At 49.7% G+C, this 6,836-nt stretch overlaps 1 protein-coding gene across 1 annotated transcript in view; it reads right to left on the bottom strand.

The window, feature by feature from the left end:
* Positions 1–6,836, bottom strand: part of sema4c (sema domain, immunoglobulin domain (Ig), transmembrane domain (TM) and short cytoplasmic domain, (semaphorin) 4C) — a 90,618-nt gene that overhangs the window by 24,956 nt on the left and 58,826 nt on the right. The window lies entirely within an intron of this gene.

Here is a 6,836-nt window from a genome sequence, read left to right as displayed (position 1 = left end):
AATAAGGCCCTTAAACACCAACTTTTTGAGTGGAGCTGCTCGGTGTTTGACAGTCAGAGAGTATGACTGTGACCGGCGGCTCCCCGGTGTGCCTGTGCACAAGCGTATGAATGTGAAACAGACCGGTGCTGTTTAAACACATCCACAGTCCAGACCTGTTTCTGGATTAAGAAGTAGGCTTTAAATGGGAACTAGGGAGCAGTGGAGGGATTTGAGGACAGGGAAAGAATGGGGAGGAAAGGAGGGAAGGAGTGAAAGAAACGCCAGGGAGGAAGGAGTGAATTGTAAGGGAGAAGGGATAAGCTCTGAACTTAGCTTATTATCTGGAGAGCAATGGTGTACAAACATTGGAGGGTATGCATGGATGTGCAAAATGGATGAAAGACTGAGAGAGCGAGAGAGAGGGGGAGAGAGAGAGAGGGAGAGAGAGAGAGAGACAGCATCCTCAGGGGAGCACTGAGCACATCTGCTATGTTCCACACAGCCAGGCAAAAAAACTGGAGCTGACACACGTACCAACGAACTCACAAACACACGCGCGCTGCGCACGCACGCACACACACACACACAACACGCGCACACACACACATGAAAACACACTTCTGAACAGTTCTCCGGGGGTACCTGCTTGGTGTCTCGACCGCCTCTCTAGAGACAGAGAAACGGTTCTGCTTTGTGAGCTTCAAGGGACTCATTTGAAATGATCAGCAACGCCGTCATTAAGAGGCGATCGGGGGTGGGGGTGGGGGGGGGGGGGGCGCAGTTACCACCTGCCACCACACAGCGGCAGCCCGGAGGCTACCTGCCATAAGACTGCTCATGTGTGTAAGCGCGCGTGTGTGCACATGAGTGTGTTTGTGTTTACAGCGACAGCAGCATGCGTGTGTGCGCATGAGTGTGTTTGTGTTTACAGGGACAGCAGCGTGTGTGTGTGTGTGCGTGTGTGTGTGCAGGTTTGTGCTCGCCGCCGCCGCCGCTGCGCTTTGTGCGAGCGTTCATGTCTGCATGTTCGAGGGTGGAGCGACGTAAATTACAAGGCCTTGGGTACTGGAGGCAAAAGTTGGGCAAAGAGGGAATAGGGAGGGAGGGAGGGAGGGAGGGGGGGGATAAAATAAAAGAAAGCGAACAGACAGCAAGAAGAGGGAGAAATAATAAGTCTGAAAAGGAGGAGAAAAACACCCTGAGGTTGTTGCGATGGCAATTGAGGGGCTCCTGGGATCACATGCTCTGTTGTTCCATATGAAAAGGCAACGCAGTGAAACTAGTTTGGTTTTCTCGCATAAACACGACGGCGATGCAGCACAGCCTCGCTACACTTCAGACAACACCCTGGCGGTGTACGGAGGGGCCACTGCCAGAAAAGAGAGAGCATAAAGAGGGATGTGAGTGGTGGACTGCGAGCGTAAGTCGCATTTAGTGTAACATGAAATGTTGCATATGTGTACAATCTAGTGTGTGGAGAGCATGGAGAGCAAAAGAGTAATAGTGTGTATGTGTGTGTGTCTGCGAAGACTCCGTACATGTGTACTTCTGCGTGCAGCCACTTCACCCTGGGGTCACGCTGCTGCCTTAGCGTCCAGCCCGACCGTTTTAAACCAAACCCGAGCCAAACCAAACCCGAGCCGGACCAGGGCTCCCATTCCAGGGGAGCCCGGCTGCCTCTCGGCTGGCTGGGGAGGCCCCGATCCGGGCCCTGACCCTCTGATCTGCCTCCACGAGCCTTCAAGTGATCTCCTGCCACTCCAGCAAGGCTGCCTTCCAGAGGAAAGGCTCGGCTATAAATACACCCGGTCTCTGCTTATAGCACCGAACCGCAGAACCACTCACACACCCGACTATGATTAAAGGACTATTTCAAGAGGGCCTTGAAGCAGAGACAGATACTGGATGAAAGACAGAGAGAACGAGTGAGACGGAGACAAAGACAAAGATAGAGACACTGTCCACCACCCACCCACACGTGCGCGCACACACGTAGTCACACACAAACACACACACACACACACACCCAAGCATACAGCCCCCCCCCCCACCCCACATAGACACCCTCCCCCACCACACACACGTCAACCTCATCCAAACACTGGAGCAGGTATCGTCTTTGAAACAAAAGAAACAAAAAAAAGGCCCCCGTGTGGACAAACAGGCTTGAACAACGACAGCCGAGCTAACGGGAAGAGTCAGGTCACATGACAGAATGAGAGCAGGGAGAGAGTGATTCGTCTTAAATTAAGTGACGGAAGAGTGTGACAGGAGACAGCGAGAGAGAGAGAGCGAGAGAGAGAGAGAGAGAGAGAGAGAGAGAGAGAGAGAGAGAGAGAGAGAGAGAGAGAGAGAGAGAGAGAGAGAGAGAGAGAGAGAGAGAAGAAAGAGAGAGAAAGAGAGAGAGGGCTCAAACATACTCCTGAGCGGACACGTACATGAGCAGCTATGGACACCACAGGTGCGTAGTGGTTGTGTTTATGCTACTTTCTGATCTCCGCTTGGGTGGTGTGTCCCACACATGTGCAGTGGATCAGCGTCTGACGTATTCCACAGCACCCGACATGTTTCTGTGCATGCACACAATGAATCAATCAAAACGGGGATAGACATGGAGGACGAAGAAGAGCTGCTTTGTCCGTTGTACTTAGTGCAATCACATAAAAAAGAGGAAAGGAGCCAAAAGCACAGCGCACATTTGGTTGTCTTTGTATTGTTTTCAAGATGAGTTGTAGAGATGCAGGTAGCGATGGACCTCTTCGCACAGCCCCCTCTTCAAATTCAGTGGCCATTTTGGTTTTCAGCGCATGTGCAGTTGGTGCCCTTGTAGCACAGTGCCTGTGCACTCACAAAATCTGGCCTGCATGTGGCCGGATGAGGGCAGACATCCGCAGACTTCGGTAGTGACGAAATTTATGTCATGTGGACCCTAGTGGATCCTCGTTTACTCGCGGACGTGGAAACTATAATCCACATCTTAAGGATGAATCGCAACAGCATCATGAAACAAACACTAGAGGGACTCTGTGTGTGTGTGTGTGTGTGTGTGTGTGTGTGTGTGTGTGTGTGTGTGTGTGTGTGTGTGTGTGTGTGTCTGGGCCCTATGATGGCCTGGCAGCCTGTCCAGGGTGTCTCGCTGCCCAATGACTGCTGGAATAGGACCCAGCATCCCTGCGACCCTGAGAGCAGGATAAGCAGTTCAGATAATGGATGAGATGGATGGATGATAATCATGTCAGATTTATCACAATTTAGTTTGAGGAAGTGGGCTTGCATCCATGATTTATCTTCAGCGAGGCAGTTGGTCAGACTGGGGTAAGTTGTAGTGGTGATGAATTTAGTGGAGATGTGGAGCTGGATGTCTTCAGCATAGCAGTGGAACTGGAGACAAGGATGACATATGATGTTACCAAGGCGGAGCATGTAAAGGATGAACAGGGGAGGACTAAGCACTGAACCCTGGGGGATGCCTTGGGAACAAGAGGAGTGATGAAGGAGGTGCAGTTGTTGATGCTGATGAACTATTGTCTATTTTTGAGATATAACTTTAACCAGGAGAGGGCAGTACTGGTAAAATTGGGGGAAGATTCAAGGTGGGAGAGAAGAATGGTGTGGTTGGTGGTGTGAAAAGCTGCAGTGAGGTTGAGGAGGATGAGAATGCTGATGTGGCAAGAGTCTGAGGAGAGGAAGAGGTCATTAGTGATTTTAAGGACGGCTGTTTCTGTGCTGTGCTGTCAGCGGGAACCAGATTGAAATGGTTTGAGCAGGTCATTGGAGATGAGTTGAGTGTTTGGGAGGTGACAACATGTTTAAGTATTTTTGACAGAAAGGGAAAATTAGAGATGGGCTGGAAATTGCTCATAATATCAGGGTTGAATCCAGGTTTTTTGAGGATGGGGTGACAGCAGCCAGTTTAAGTGTATGGGGGGACTGAACCAGTGCTGAAGGAGGAGTTAATGATTTCTGTGATGAGTGAGGAGATAGCTGGGAGACAGTCCTAATCAAGATTGGATGGGATGGGAAGAAGACAAGTGGAGCTTCTCATTTCTCCAGCTCCATTGAGGACACAGGGGAAAACTTGGACAGGGGCTGAGTGGTAAAGGGGGGGGGTCAGATTGCTGTAGATGCTGTCATTTTTAGTTTGGAAAAACGAAAGGAAATAGTTGCACTTGTGTCTTCATAATAACTGACAACATCGGAGGGATTATCAGACGGCGGGGAGCAGGCAGACATTTTACAGGGAAGAGAGGCAGAAACAGCTGAGGGGGAGATAGATTTAAGGTTTCTGAAGGATAATATGCATTTGATTTTTGACTTCTGGGATGGGGACAGGGATGTCAATGTCCATGGTGATTGCTAGGTGGTCAGAGATGTTGAGCTTGAGGCTGGAGAGCTGTGAGACCAGTGGAGCAGACCAAATTCAGGACGTGACCATGGCTGTGAGTGGGCAAGTTGATATGTTGTGTGACGTTGAAGCATTGCAGTAGTTCCAGGAATTCTATTGCAGATTAACAGCCAGTGTCATCAATGTGGATATTAAAATCACCCAGGAGGAGAACGGAAGGTGAGATGGCACATAGCTGGGTCAGAAAACCAGAAGTCAGAGAGAAAGGACTGGTTTGGCTTTGGGGGGGGGGGGGGTAGATAATGGCAGTGACCAAGGGAGTGGGACCAGAGTTTGAAGGCAGGTGTTCAAAAGAATGTGTGGCAGGAATGGAAGTGGTGGTTGTTTTAATGTCCTTCCTGTAAACAGCAGCAACACCGACTCCCCACCCCTCAAGACGAGGTTTATCAATGCAAGTGAATCCTGTGGGTGTGGTCTGGTTTACTGAGAAATGCTCCAGGGGTTTTATGCCAGGTTTCAGTGAGGCAGAGGAAATCAAGGTTATTGTCAGTTATAAATTAATTCAGAATGAGGCTTTTTTATTGAGTGAGTGAGTGTTGAGTAAAGCCAGTTTCAGAAGACGTTGCTTTGTGATAGGTTGTAGGGACTGAGGAAGGGCACCGAGATCGGACTGAATCACGGGTCATTGGTGTGGTGAGGGTTAGGGTAATGATGTCTGTTTGTAATACGGTCAGGAATCTGAAGAGGTCGAACAGCAGTGAAATCTTACCACAAGGGGGAGCGGGGTGTGAGCGTAGGATGTGGAATTGTTGTGGACAAAGGGGAAGAAGAGGGCCCAGGAAGGCACATGTGTGATGTAAATACTCGGTCCCCTATGGAGGACAGAACAATGTGCTTCAAATTAGCAGCAAGCGTGTGACTAACTAGCATGTTGTGAAGACCATCTCATATATACAGAGAAGAGTGCTCCCAGAACAAGTCAAAGTTGTGAGCGAAACCGACGTTGTGCACCGTACTCACAGACTGGAGCCAGGTATGAAGGCTGAGACTTCTGCTAAAATGCCTCACACCATTGGGCCAGAAATAAAAGCGATGTTTCCACAACTGTTGAGGAGATTAAAATGACGGATAAAATCTCCTTTTGTCAACTCGGATTGCTGACGGGCAGTGTCATTGGAGCAGACATGGACTATTGCATTCATAATTGACGGAAATAAATCCAGGAGTCCAGGGAGTTTCTCCAGGATGTCGGGGGTGGTAGCTCCAGGAAAGTAGCGTGTGACCACATTTACAAAATGGATGTTTTGGACTATGGCGTCCTCAACAATCGAGGTAGTAGGGGAAGGAGTGGGTGACTGATTGATAGTGCTGTCAGGGACAGCCTTGGGTGGGGATGAATGTTGTTGGCCTGAGGAAGTGGCAATGGGAATGGGAGTGACCAACTTGCCCAAACACCAGGGAGGATGGTGCAGGGAGACCCGTGCAGGAGGACCCGCATTAGCAGCAGCAGAGGGAGGAGCTGAGTCAGCCACCGCAGCAGCCAGGGCAGTCCCAGCTGGAGCAGGGACCAGTTCCATGTGGGAAGGAGCAACATCGGCCATGGGAACAGCATTGGCCACAGGGGCATCAACAGGGTGAACCATGGCATCAGCTAATAGCATGGTAAAATGACATGAGAGGTTTATGGACGGAGGCGAGGCAGCTCAGAGTCTTTCTGTCTTGCCACGTCTGACAACCAACTCCAACCAGGTAGCCCGTGAGCTGGGAGTGGAGCAGGAGGAGGGCTGGCAACAAGATGATGGGTCCCAGAAGATGGTATCAGAGATGGAGTTCATAACTGAGATGGTTTTGGACTGTGTGGCTGCGGTGTCAAAATCGGATAAAAGAGAGTCCTTTTTCGCAGTTCATCTGAGAGCCATCGGAAACCATCCTTGAGGCTGGTAATGTCATTTATTGCTTTTAGGCAGTCGTCACAAAGCATAGTAATATTAAGCCGGTTGAGCGATGTTCACAGAAAAGAAAATGGAAGTTAGCCTTTAGTTCCGTCAGCTGAGGGTTGAGTCCACACGGTTCTCACCAGGAGTGCAGGGAGTCGGCGCAACAATACACGATCAGGTAAAAATCTATAAAACAGGCCAACCACAACATCAACTACAATAATCCAAAGGTCTCAAGGAGTTTTTAAAAGTTGTTCAACGTTAAAAAGTAAGCAGAGCCACAAACAAACAAACCACAGCTGGCAACCTGGTAAAGGGAGAGGAAAGGGGAGGAAGAAGGGATGGGTGAGTACGGAGAGAGAGGACATGAAGAGGAAAAGTGGTAGAAGTGGATTAAAAAAGCGGCACAACAAGAGATCAGATGGGGGACAGCGGGGTGGGTAGGCTCGGCAAATGAAAGACAAAAAAAAGAGGATGAAAGCGAGGAATGAAAAAAGCCTGACTCAGTGGGGGGCAATTCATTCCACAACAAAAAGAACAAATTGAGTTGTTTGACACCACGAGTGTTTCCA

Source organism: Lampris incognitus, chromosome 1, assembly GCF_029633865.1.
Source record: "Lampris incognitus isolate fLamInc1 chromosome 1, fLamInc1.hap2, whole genome shotgun sequence".
In the NCBI taxonomy this organism is placed as follows: Eukaryota; Metazoa; Chordata; class Actinopteri; order Lampriformes; family Lampridae; genus Lampris; species Lampris incognitus.
Note: the sequence above shows the minus strand (reverse complement) of the source record. Positions and strands in the feature narration are given on the sequence as shown.